The following is a 15165-nucleotide window of genomic DNA, read 5'->3' on the forward strand; positions in this document are numbered from 1 at the left end:
TTGCTTTAGCCATCTCTTCTTCCTAAAATGACCTGTCTCTCCCTATGTAAAATCCAAATTGATGCAATTTTTCCAAGAAATCTTCTTAGACAACTTCTCCCATCCCAGTCAGAATAAATCTATTTTTCATTTATGTATTCAAAGGATTATATAAATAGGTCTTCATTTGGGTATATTATAGCATTTATAGCCATCTACCTCGCATTTTAGTGACTTCTGTGTGTTTCTGACTGGTATGTATAGTCAGCGTATAGAGTTAGAAGTATGGCTTTCCAAACTTAAAATCTCTTTATCCTCCACCCTACGTTCACTCCTCCCCAAGACTAGCATATTGTCAATATGTTCATTAAATTGAATTGAACATATAAATGCCCCCACATTACCTAATTTGCATAAATACCACATGTCTATGCTCACCTAGGACAGCAGAAGACAATTTTTTTCTGCCGAGTATATAGGTAACAATTGCTGTAAGATCAGCAACCAGGCCTTATATTAGACATGTAAATCCTGCCAAAATATATATATTGAAAACAGTGTATGGCAAGTGCAAACAGAACCCAATAAATTATTTAATTTACTGCAATCCCTCCAAAATATAAACCTTCTCCTGGTAGTACATCCAAATAAAAGAGATTTTTCCTCATTGGGGGGAAAAAATCTTGTCATTATGTTTATTGAACTATTATTGTGCAACTGAATAGAACCATGTTCCAAGTTTCTCCTCTATGTGATTTTCTACGTTTGCATTTTTTCCATTTTATTGTTACAATTTACTTCTGCTAATGTAATTCATTTAGCATTCTTAGCTTTCTGCTCTTTTCAAATGTGTATTTTTCATAGTCATCTTAAACTTTCAACCTGTGGAATGGAAACATTTTTGAAATAAAAAGTATTTGTAATGAATCATATATTTTAGCAAAAATGTGTTTAAGTAAATACAACCTAAAGCCAAAGAATTTATAGCTGACATTTAAAATGGACAAGATTTGTTCCTAATATTTGTTTTTTGAGCATTTGTTAGGTATAGAAAACTTTCATAAAAACAAACCAACAAGTTCAATTGTCTTTCACTCTCTGTTCTCACTAGTTTCTTCTTTCTAAAACTATATTCCAACATTTGCTATCATACTGTACATTGAATGTAGTGCTATCAACACTCTACTTCAAAGCTTGAATGTCATTAGCTACTAATCACATTATTTAATTAGCATTGCAACCATATTCACCTACTTTATTTTCCTTCTTTCTTTCTGGATTATCTGGGTCATCGTTTACTTTCACATCGATTCGTATATGACTCAAAACAATTTTATATCTAATTATGCCTAATCTTAAAATATTATTTGAATACATGCGTCTACATTTTTTGCTTTGCTTTGGTAAAATATTACCTTTATTGGGGCCCATTTTCTTTTTCTTTTTCAAGAGTTACAATTCTTGATCAAAGCACTGTTCTCTGAAATGAGTAAGCTCTTCACTAAATTACTGCATTTAATGTGTCATGTTCCCTATATGGTTTCAATAGGAAATACTAACAGTATTCTTTAGCTACGCAATACATGTAGGGAGCACATGCAATTAGTGTCATGTTTCCTAACTTACTTCTCTGATCCAGAATAACAAATACTATGGGGGGGAGAGTGGAGGAAAAAAATTAAGTGTTGCTATATCTGCAAGTAACAACTGCAGCCACATTGTCAAGGGGAAAAAAAATCATCAATGAGCTATACAGATTGTTTGCCACCAGAATAACTGAATCAAGAGTTTCCAATTCATTGATTGTTTTCATTCCCATATGCCTGAACATCTGGGACACAAAGAAACGCTGTGCATTTATTAACAGACAATGCAGTGGTAATGACTTTACCTACTAGAAACAGTTATCCATTTTCTCTTTACTATTTATTTTATAAGAAAATACTTTAAATGAATTCTGGTGTAAACTCAGAAAGACTATGGCACAAATGAATGTAAAGGTAATATAGTAACAGCAAAAAATTAGAGCTTAAAAATGTTTAAGGACAGTACTGTTGGTGCATTCCAGTCAAGATGGCAGAGTAGACAAACACTGTGCTTGCCTCCTCTCAGGACCACATCAAAACTAAACTAAACTACAAAATAACCATCCTTGAGAATCACCTGAAGTCTAATTAAACAAAAGTCCTGTTGTGTCCTGCGCGAGGAGAATTGTGGGGAGCGAGGAGGGCAGCGCAGGGTTAAGAAAAGACAGTAGTCATGAATAGAGTTTAAGCAGACCAATGGACCCCCAATCTCAAGGACTGGAAGCCCCGACTCGAGCTTTGCATCAGCTTTTATTAATTCGGTGGGGAAGTAAAGGAGATAAAGCTTGTCAATCTCAAGATCTGTGAATCCCATACATCATAATACAAAACCAATTTAAGTCAATCACCCTTGCCTGCAGACAGCTGGACCATAAGTTTCAACTTCCTCAAGGGACAAAACCTATATGCATATGAATAGATGGAGAGCACCTCATTGAATCACTTCTGTTGCATGTTTTGGGAAGGAATGTCACAGAGGCAGAGGCTTTCCTTAGCCTGGGGAAGGTGGGAGGCTGTGCCCACCTCTGTGAACCCCATGGGTTCTCCTGTTGGTCCCCCGTGACTGCGTCTGGCTTGAGTTGTTCCTTCCGTGAGGAATCTTACTCATCATTGACTGTCCAGTCATCTTTCTGGGATCAAACAGGGAGGCATAAGGTGCAAACACAAAGGTTTAGCAAAGTCTCTGAAAGGATCCATCTTACAGACTCTCCTTTCCTTGGGGGCAGGTAGAAGGAAACAAACTGTTAAGCTGCTGTGTGGCGACAAAGTCCAATAACTAAGAATATACAGAAAAAGCCACATTGAGACTGGTAGGAATGGCAGTTGTGGAATGAGCTGGTCCCAAACCACATGTGCTGGTTACAAATTGGGAAGAATATTTTGGCTTCAGAGATTGCCTCCTGAGGAGTGAGGGGTCCCAGCCCCACACCAACTTCCCCAGCCCAGGGTTCCAGTGCCGGGAGGAGAAGTTCCCACAACTTGTGGCTGTGAAAATCAGTGCAGATTGTGACTGAGACAGCGGTCTGCTGGAGTCCCAGGTGTTCCTCTTAAAGGGCCTGCACATAGACATACTTGCTGACAGACTCACACACACTCTGAGCTTCAGTGCTCGGGGAGCAGCTAGAAAGATGCCAGGGACATACAAGGAGGAACTGAATTGTCTGATTTCAGTCACTATTCAGGACTGGAGGGGCAGCTTTCTCACATGCAGAAGTGCTGGCAGAAACCATTATTCCTTTTTTGAGCCCTCCCCCCACCTAAGACGCAGACACAGGTTGGAGCCATATCGAATTTTCATCAATCTGGCCAACAACATTCATCCACACTACCCAAGTGATACTCTGAAACCCTGCCGCACCCAATTTGTTGGCCCACCAAAGCCAGTTCCAGTGGCTTTTCCATACAAACAGCCTCACTTGTCTCATGCTGCAGACTTTCCTATAATCTCTCAAAGAGTCACAAACACCAAACAAGCAGCAACTGGCCTCAGCAAGTCCCGTACATCCTCCTAAGCAGCCCCAAGCTTAGCATAAGTGGCAGCCAGCCTTGGTTTACAGATTAGCTTCTCCCAGACAACTCCAATCCCAATACAAGTGACAACTATCTTCACATCACTTTGTAGCTCATACCAAGTGGCCCCAGAAAAGGCATAGGCAGTGCTCAGTTTGGCAACACAGCCGCTCCCAAGAAGCCCCAGAACAAACATACTCAGTGGCCAGCTTCAGACCAAACCAGAGCACCACCCAACCATCTCCACAAATGACATACACAAAGGGCAGACTGGGCAGGCACCAGAGCCCTACTAAAGCGAACTCTGCTCTATAGGATCAGCCCCTGCACAACAGCTCCTCCACTATAGCCACGGCCAGTCCTCACAACAAATGAGATTGAGGGTCAATCCCTCCCATTGACACAAAAACATCAATTAAGGCTCAACTAAAACAGGAGGACACGCATAACCCACACAAGGGACACACTTGGAGCACCTGGTTAAGGTCACCAGGGACACTGTGCCAAGAACCCACAGAACACTTACTACATAAGGCCACTCTACCTAGACTAGGAAACATAGCATCTCTGCCTAATACACGGAAACAATAGAAACAAAAACTGGGACAAAACAAAAACTGGGAAGCAGCAAAATGAGGAGACTAAGAAATTGTGCCAAATACAAGAACAGAACAAAGCTCCAGAAAAAGAACTAAATCAAATAAACACAAGCAATCTACCAAATGCAAAGTTCAAAAACTGGTTATAAGGATACTCAATGATCTCAGGGAGCACTTCAACAAAGATATAGAAAACTTAAAAATGGAGATAAAAAACATTTTTAAAAATTCAGAAATGAAGAATATAATAACTGAAATAAAGACTACATTACAGGGAATCAACAGTAGATTAGATGAAGCAGAGGATCAAATCAGTGATTTGGAAGATAAGGTAGCAGAAAACACCCAATCAGAACAGCAAAAAGAACAAAGAATACAAAAAAATGAGAAGAGAATAGTTTAAGGGGCTCTTGGGACAACATCAAGCATACCAACATTTTCATCATAAGTGCATCAGCAGGAGAAAAGAGAAAGTGAGGTATTGAAGACCTATTTAAAGAAATAATGACAGAAAACTTCACTATCCTGGCAAAGGAAATGGATATTCAAGCCCAGGATTCCCATAAAAGATAAACCCAAAGAGGCCCACACCAAGACACATCATAATTAAAATGCAAAAGTTTAAGGACAAAGAGAATCTTAAAAGTAGCAAGAGAAAAGCAGTTAGTTACCTACAAGGGAGCTCCCATAAGACTGTCAGCTGATTTCTCAACAGAAACTTTGCAGACCAGATGGGATTGGCAGGAAATATTTAAAGTGATGAAAAGTAAGGACCTACAAACAAGATTAGTCAACCCAGCAAAGCTATCATTTAGAATTGAAGGAAAGATAAAGAGCTTCTCAAACAAGAAAAAGCTCAAGGAGTTCATCCCCACCAAACCAGTATTACAAGAAATGTCAAAGAGTCTTTTTTAAGAAGAAGGAAGGAGGAAGAACATAAATATAAATAAGAAAATGGCAATAACTACCGTGTTTACTCGAAAATAAGACCTAGCCAGACCATCAGATCTACTGCATCTTTTGGAGCAAAAATTAATATGACTTGGTATTATATTATGTTATGCTATATCTTATCATATATCATGTCATATCATATTATATAAAATAAAACCAGGTCCTATATTATATTAAAATAAGACAGGGTCTTATATTAATTTTTGCTCCAAAAATTCATTACAGCTGATGGTCTGGCTAGGTCTTATTTTCAGGGAAACAGGATATGTACCTATCAATAATCACTTTAAATGTAAATGGATTAAATGCTCCAATCAAAAGACAGGGTAGCGGGATAAGAAAATAAGACCCGTACATCTGCTGCCTACAAGAGACTCACACAGAGACTGAAAGTAAAAGGATGGAAAAAGATATTTCCTGAAAATGAAAATAAAAAAAAAAAAAATCTGGGTAGCAGTACTTATACCACACAAAATAAACTTTAAAACAAAGGTTATAACAAGAAAAAAAAAAGAACCCAGTAATCCCACTTCTGGGTATTTATCCAAAGAAACCCAAAATGCTACTTCAAAGGGACATGTGCACCAATATATGCATTGCAGCATTATTTACAACAGCTAAGATATAGATATAACCTGGGTGTCCATCAATGGATGATTGGATAAAGAAGAAGTAGCAAAATGGAATATTAGTCAGCCATAAAAAAGAATGAAATCTTGCCATCTGTAACAACATGGATGAACCTAGAGGATATTGTACTGAGTAGAGTAAGTTAGACAAATAAAGACAAATGCCATATGATTTCACTAATATGTGAAATCTAAAGAACAAAAAATGAACAAGTCAAACAGAAAGAAACTCAGAGATACAGAGAACATTTTGATGATTGCCACATGGGAGGGGACATAGGGGTATGGTGAAAAAGGGGAAGGGATTAAGAAGTACAAATTGGTTGTTACACTGCAGTCATGGGGATGCAGGGTATAACATAAGGAATATAGTCAATAATATTTCAATAACCATATACAGTGTCACTTGGACACTAGATTTATCAGGCTGATCACTTTGTAAGTTATATAATAATCTAATCACTACGTTATATACCTGAAATTAATATAATATTGCATGTCAACTGTAATTGAAAAATAAAATTTATTTTAAAAATTAAAATAAACTATGCCGTTCTGTCACTTAAAAAAAGAGCACTGTTGGACAAACCTAAGTTTGATTTGGAATGATAATATACAGCTAAAAAGTGTAACACACATCTTTTTGTGTATGTATTTTTTTTAACTCAACAACTAGGGTTAGTGGCAAAAATTTGTAGAGAATGGTGAATTGTATTTCATGTTTATTCCTCTTGTGAGACATTACAACATTTGCAATGGTCCATCAGATGTACTGAAAGTTAACATTCACTCTGTGAAAAGTACCACATTAATTATCATAGAAGTATAGTAGGAAATACACTGTGGTTTCTCATATTCTTGAGTTTAAGATTCAGTGTGGATACTACACTATATACATGTGGAAATAACATAATTATGCTCATAAACTGATTTTTTTAAACATGCAATTAATATTGTACCAACTGAATACAGAGTATGGTGGCACAATATAAAGCAGTGATGAATACCAGTGGGATTAATCAAGGAACATTTCTTGGGGAAAGTGAACTCTAAACTCAATTTGACATATTTGTTTACTTAGCACATCTTTTATATTTTCTAATTATAAAAATAACATATTTTCATGGTAATAAATTTGCAAATTTTGAAGTAGTTAAGAAGAATAAAAGAAACTAAGAACCTACTGTCCAAAGATAATCACTATTCCATTTCCGTTCTCTTCTTTCCATTTGTTCTCTGATATTTTCTACATAGCTACCATAATATTCTCTAATATCACATGTTAAGTTTTAATACCTTCGTTATGGTTCAGTAGTATCTATATACACAGACTTTGAGTGGCATAAATGCTTCATAAGAAAATTAAGTTTAACGCCAGTCCAAATGAATGTACCATATACACAAACCATTTCCCTATAGTCAAACGTGTTTTTCCCAACTTTTGTTGATATTAATAACTTCAAAAATGCTTATATTGATAAACTTTTCCTTAGTATTATTTTCTTAAGGTAGACTTCAAGAACTCATTAATCTTAGGTTGTAATCATTTTAAGGTTCTTTGTATCTGTAATATTTATAAATAATAAAAGCTATCACTTCTTTATAATTCCTTAATTCTGTTTTCTCTCTTCTTATGTTAATAAGGATTCTCAGAAATGTGTCAAATCCTAATTATTCATTCTTAGATTCCTGTTCATTTAATAGTTATGGATTTAGTACATATGATGTTTTTTATAAATTTTATTGGCATGCTTGATATGTTAGTTAAGGATACTAATGTTTCTACTTCTTCGAGTAATTGTTTTCTTTTTTTATCAGAACAATCTTGAATTTTGTTCAATAACTGTGATATTTATTCCAATTTTTACATTATTTTTCTTTAATATAATGTCCAGATTGAAACATAATCTTTATGTAACAAATAAGAGTGAACCTACTGTAAAATATATTGGTATTCAACCAGGCTACCTGGACTCTTTTAGATAAGCAACAAAAGGCCATGGGTGCCTTTTGAGCAGAGAACTAATATGGTTACAGAATCTGATGACCAGCATGTAAGAGAAATGGGAAATAACGATACAGATATTCTTAACTCCCAATGTGTCATAGTTTGGAGATTTTGTGATTTTCCAAATGACAGAAAACTGAATCTTTATTAAGATGTGGCAATGGAAATGATAAGGAAAGGATAGATACTAAATATATGGCAAAGGAGTAAAAACTGGCTACACTTGACAAACAATTAGTTATGGAAGCCATGGAAGAATGAGGAGCCACAGGTGACTATGCAGGTTATGAATGGCAGTGGGAATAATATGGTATAATTTTTAGCGGAAAGTGTCAACCTTCAGAGTTGAGGCACGTGCCACAAGCAATGTATTACTGATAATAAAGTTACATAATTATGAATAACTTATTCATTCATGAATTAAAGAAGATTCAAGCTATTCCCCAGAATAAAGCCATTCACATTTCCTCCTATATGTTTTCTTCAGAGAGAAAGAGAAGTTGGTGGAGGTATTGCTAAAGTTGGGACTTCTGTCTCTCCTACCCTTACTGCAGCCTTAGCAAATGAGTGTAAGTTTAATGATTTTAACAATTAAACATTTCTTCTCCTGGACTTTACTACTTCAGAAAAAGGAATCATTGGAGGAAAAGCTGATTTGTAGGAAAAAAAAGGAAAAATGATAATGTTTATGTCTTATGACACATTTAGAAGAAAGTCACTTCTTGATGGAAGCTTGCTTATATGAGTAGATCCATGCATGATTCTCTCCCATACACAACTTGCTTCTGCTATCCTATCCCATCTGTATAGAATTAGGGCACCCTGCCCTTTGCACTTGACTGCTTGAAGTTCCTCTTTCTGAACTCCAAGTCTCTCTGTTTATGTTTATAGTTCTAATACCCAGTATAAGCACAAAACCTTGTCCCTTTACAAAACGGATGTTTCTTGAGGTCTAAAGATAATCTGTGGAATTTCACTGAGGAATTTATATTAATTTATATGTCTTGAGGAGTAATGTTTACTGATGGATTATTAATTCATTACTGTTACTGTATGTACTTTGTAAAAACATATATGCCTGGCAGAAAAGAAAATACTGTATACCATAAACTGATATAAGACTATATTTTCTTGAAATAAGACTTTTTACTGAAATGTTCAGTAAACATATGCTTTCATGAAATATTTTTTCTCTTGGTACTATTACAATTACTTTGCTGAGTATTGACTGTATCAATTAAGTTAGAGATTCTATGAGGCTGTAGGAGACTTGCAAATACTGAAGTTTTACAGGTCAAGTACAGTGATAATACGGTGTGTCACAGCAGCCTGTAAACATTCCTGAGTTCACTATAGTTTTTAAACTTACTTATCCTAAATATGATGGCTTAGGTATCTTATTAGCCATAGTCAAATCCTTGTTTCTATTTTTTTTAGCATTACTTTACTTTTAAAAAATTAAATTTTCACTGCTCAGCTAATCAGAATTCCATTATTGTTCATTTCATTATCCAGACTTTCTTGCCTAAAATAATGTCATATTCAACTTATTGCAATTACATATTTTTATGCCAGTTTATTTGACCTTATTTAAATCTCAAGGAGTAATTTATTTTTCTATCTTCTAATAAAAAAAGAATTGAGTACTTTTCCCTATATGCAAAAATAATAATTATATGTTTTCCTAAGTAATTTCTTAGATCCCAAGCAAAATAGTTTTAAGCAAAATATCTTTAAAAGATAGTATATTCTTAATATTTTCAAATGAGTGTTTATTGTGATGAAATTTTTGTGAATATAGCATGGCAGGTTTTTCAATTAAGGGATTATCTTAGGAAAAAAAGAAAATAACTCAACCACAGTTTTGAAGTTTTGGGTACATGGGATCAGAGGTGTCTAATTAAAACAATAAGAAGGATGCTAGAAATTTTTCAAAAGTAGTTGTTCCTTCTGATATTTAGGATGTATGTTTGGTTTTGGTTGTGTTCACATTTATTTCTAATTCCACAACAATGAACGTGTATTATGATGTAATCTTTAAAAATTATTTACATTGAACAGTATATGTTTTCTTTACTTTTTACAGCAGGTACTTGAAAATAGTATAGACAACTGTATTTAAAATGGATCCTAACAAAATCCTGATTCTGGGCTCTTGAGTAAGAAAAACACAGGATTATAGCGGTAAATGTATTTTAAGCCTGGCACATAATTAATCCATTTTTATTTTTAAGAAGGCAAGTCAATAGAAAATATATAGTTTTATATGTAGGACTTTAGTTTAAGAACTGTATTTTAGACCACAGTCTTTAGATTAACAAAATACATCTGTATTCAGAACAAATTCTTTGCTGTGAGGCAAAGAGTAAAATTGATCAGGTCTCAAATCTGTAAGTTAAATTTTATTTTTTGAGGAGTTATAGATTAATATCCTGATTTGGATTTTGCACCAGTATAACTTATATATATATATATATATATGTCATATACTGCTCTATAAAAGTAGCTCTCAAAGTATAATCTGGGACAATTGGGGGTCCCTAAACTCAAAATTATTTTGATAATAATGGTAGGACTTTCTTTTCCTTTTTACCCTCTTTCTACTACAAGCGTACATTGGGATTTTGCACAATCTATATACATGTGATATCTGAACAGATTGAATGCAGACACAAATATGAGATTCCTACACTCATCAATTAAGCCAGACATTGAAGAGATTTGCAAAAATATAAAACAATGTTAATCTTTTTGATATTCTTTTCTTTGGAAAATATGTTTTTCATTGAAATGTCACATATTTTAATATGCAATAAATTTACTATGTCTATTTTTAAATTAATATACAAACATTTTTTAATTGTTTTAATTTTGAATATTATAAATATAGTTATAACCAATATAAGTGAAAGTATAGATATTGAAATTATTATGCTAAGCAAAAGAAGTCACACAGAAAAAGTTGAGAACCATATGATTTCACTGATATGTGGGATATAAAACTGAAAACAACAAAGGAACAAGACAAACAAATAAAGCGACAAAAACTCATAGACACAGACAATAGTGTAGTGGTTACCAGAGGGTAAGAGGGTGGGGGGAGGGAGATGAGGGTAAGGGGGATCAAATATATGGTGATGGAAGGAGAACTGACTCTGGGTGGTGAACACACAATGTGATATATAGATGATGGATTACAGAATTGTACACCTGAAACCTATGTAACTTCACTAACTATTGTCACCCCAATAAACTTTAATTAAAAGAAAAAGTATAACTGTAAAAGTGGTCCTGATACCAAAAGTTTGACAGTCCATCTACACGCCCAAGTTTTAGTGTCGATGGTCCAAGTAAGTAACCACTAGGTGACGGGACTATTCATTTGTTATGTGCTTAATACTAGATCTAGACCTTTTCCTAGACCAGAGATCAGCCTGTAAATATTTTATAATTTGGGAGCCATACAGTCTCTGTCGCAGGTAGTCAATTCTGCCATAATAGCGAGTACGCATCTATAGATATTATATAAGCAAATGAGTGTGGCTGTATTCAAATAAAACTGAATTTATTAAGGCATATAGTGAACCAGATCTAGCCCACAGGATGTAAGTTACCAACTCTTGCCCTAGTTCCAAATTTATGTTTTGGAGTGTGTGTGTGTATGTGTGTGCTCGGGGCAGGGGAAGGAATTAGAAAGTAAATTAATATTTAATTGGTCATCTCTAATGCATTTAGTATTTATTAACAACTATACACGTTATATAGTATTTAAATAGTTATATTCTGTGAGTTTGTTACAAACAGTAATTTTCACCCCATTTCATAGATAAGGAAATTATGATATAAAAATATGACACACACTAAGTATAACAGCAACTTGGGTTTGAACTCCAGTCTGTCTGCCAGTAGGCCACAATGCTACCCTCTGCAGCAGTAGCAATAAAAGCAACAGCTAACACTTCCATAGTACTTTTCAGTATACAAGGTGCATTCACATAGTTTACCTCATTTGACCTTCACACACACATGCAACACAAAAATAAAGAAAATAAAATCTCTCCACCAAGTAAACCAAGTATCACTGTGCCCAGTTCAAAAATGAAGAAAATGAGATTCAGATTATGTGATTTGTAGCTAGCCAGTAGTGGAGCCACGATTCTGACCATGTCTTTTTGTTCCCATTCCAACTGTTCTGTTTTTACAGGTCACTTTGTAGAGTTTACCCATTTTAACAGTCCTGGAACTCAAATATTTCTCTGTTTTTCTGATACCTAATCTTTCAGCACAAAACTTCAAAGTTATAAAATATCCATTTCTCCAATAGAGATGTACAGAATGGAACATAGGGTGGAAATGTGCATTTTTATCTCCATCTCTATGAAACAGAATTCATGCTGAATCAATGGGAAAGCATCAAAGGTCAAAGAGATGGAAAAGAACTCAGCTCAGAATTAGTAACATTTTCAATGATGTATTCTTCTTTGAAGCAAAAGGTTATGGGGTTAGTAGGCCATTTGTGTGACCTGGAGTTATAGTGGCTTTCATTCCTTTACATCTACAATAAATGAGTGTCAAAACCATAGCGTGCTACAGAACTGTGACTATAACGTATAGTCTGTGAGCCTCTTACTCACCATTTTAAAAATCCCGCAATTACAAATTGATTCATCTTGTGGTAAAATTTAATATGTTTTGTACATGACAAAGTTAAAGATCCAATGTAGATAAATACTTGCTTCAGGAAAGAAAATTTTACAAATCTATGAATTGAACTATAGTTTATACCTTTTCCTGAACCTTAATAGTTAACTAAACCCTGAAAGCAATGAAACCAAACAGGGTCAAATCTAAATTGATAGTAAGCTTACAAAAATAAAAAAGTTCATGTTAATGATGCAAGTGAAAAAAGGAATATTTGAGGTTCCAAATCTCCCTAACATATTCTCCTGATGGGGTCAATTTTAGCTAATATTGTCTTTAGTAGCCCTCTCTCACTATTCCCTCCACTGAGTGTGCAGCCATGAGGAGATCGCCCATTGTCTAGAGCAGGGGTGTCCAAACTTTTTCAACAGTTTTCACCAAGGGCCATATGCGGTAAAACACACAAACAGCAGGGCCACTCACTCGAGGTGAAGTACGTATTGCCTCACCTGGTTTATTTAAGTAAACTAAACATATTTTTGGAATTTGCCGTGGGCCAATTAACAATGGATCGTGGGCTGCAGTTGGCCCACGGGCCGCAGTATGGACACCCCTGATCTTGATCTTCCCAGTTAATCTCATATGCTTTTCCCCAACCCCCTCAAAGGTCCTTTTGGCATAATAGCAGTGGGAAAGTGAGATGGCTCACTTCTAACTTTTATCACTAAGTCTTCTGACATCAGAGGTCAAGAAACAACTACTTAATGAGAAGACATCATTTGAATCTGTAGAGACAAATGTGAGAAGGTGTGACATAACGAAAAAAATTATTGGTCTCCACCTCCTATTTTTAGCACATTGATCCTAAATCTCTTGTGATATTCTAAGTGATGAGAGCATTGGGAGCATCTTTTATTGTAATATTTGGTCTCTTTGACCCTGGTTCCTGATACAGTATTCCTAAATCCCTTGGGATAACCAATCGTAGTGTTTTTAATGAGGCAATATTTGATGGGCTCATAAACGGCTTCAGGATGGGAGCTGTTCCAAGCCCTGGACCAAGTTAAGATTAGAAGCTTGGAAATTTCAGCCCCACACTCCATCCTCTGTGAAGGGAAGAGAGGCTGACAACTGAATGAAATGATCAACATGCCTATACGATGACACCTCCATAATAATCCCAAAAGCAGTTGGGATCCCCAACTCAACGGAGACCGAAGTTCTTGTGCTCAGGATCTTTCTCGACCTCATCCTGTGTATCTCTTCATCTGGCTGTTTTTCTGTATCATTTATTTTATCCTTTATAATAAACCAGTAAATGTAAGCAAATGTTTCCCTGACTTCTGTGAGCCATTCTAACAAATTACCAAACCCAAGGAATGGGTCATGGGAACCTCAATTTATAGCCTATCAGTCAAAAGCACAGTGACAACCTAGACCTGTGATTGGTATCTGATGTGGGGGCAGTTTTGAGGGAGTAAGCCCTTAACCTGTGGGATCTGATGCTATCCTTAGGTAGATAGTGTCAGATTGAAATGAATTATTGGATATTCATGTGGTGACAGAGAAGTGCTTGGTGTGTAGAAAACCCACACATCGGTGTCAGAAGTGAAGTATGGCAGTAATGTGGGAATAGGGCGGAAACAAAGGATTGTGTTTTTCCAACTTAGAAGAAAAAACTAAGTTACATCTCCAGTAAAACTGTGATTCTGCAGCAACTATTTGATTGCAGAAGACCCTGCCAAAAGAAGAGTTAAGCTAAATTTCTTAAAGCACTGAACTCCGCAAAACACTCGGCAACCTACCACAGTGACCAGTATCTCCTGGCATGGCTGACCCTAGGTTACCTAAGAGGTGTTTTTCACCATAATTTTTTATGCTTCTCCAATAATTATAACTTTCGTTTCTTGCTCTGTTATTCTCCCCATTCTAAGAAACTACTTAAAGTTCTTAAGTGCAAGTCTCTGAAAATCAAGCTGAAAGGACTCTGAGAAGAAATGGTGAATGCGAAGTTATTCAGTCACTTGTGATTATTTTACTTAAAGCCAGATATTACTGAAATGTTAACTGGCTATCATTGTGATATTATTAAAATTCTCCTCAAATAATTTCAAAATGAAGACAAGTGTAACTAAAGAATGGGGAAAGTACAGAGACGAATCTCAGTGATTTCTTAAGGCAATTTGGTCTCCATGAGTGAAATCATCAATGCAGGAGAGCTCAATTGAACAGACTATTTGACAATCCTGTAATGGATATGCCTGAAATGCAAGATGGATTTAAAATTCGGGATGATAGTTTGAAAAGATTCCATCTCCTCAGAGAAGTTCCAACATCAGGCTTCTTTACGACAATTTCTGCTTTAGAGAACTTTGGTTATCAAATTCTAGTGTGCCTAAAAATTAGCTGGCTTCAGAAAATAGTATGCTGAGGGAAGGAATACAGAAGCAAAATATTACCTACTGTAGGTTCCCTTTTTGATGAGTCTCAAGAATAAATATAACCAATGTATGTTGAGTAAAGTCAGAATTGTGTTTAACAGTTGGAGTATTGGGAAGAATTGACTGGAAAGGAGCAAGAGGAACTTTCTGGGATGATAAAAAATGTTCTATATCTTGGTCTGGGTAGTTATAACACATAATTTACTATATATTATTATATCTCCATGAAGTATTATCTAAAACATAACCTACCGGCTATCTGGCTAGACATGCAAATTCCTGAAACTCACCCTCAGAGAATCTAACTCAGGAGATGTC

Source organism: Rhinolophus hipposideros (genome assembly GCF_964194185.1).
Source record: "Rhinolophus hipposideros genome assembly, chromosome: 5".
NCBI lineage: Eukaryota > Metazoa > Chordata > Mammalia > Chiroptera > Rhinolophidae > Rhinolophus > Rhinolophus hipposideros.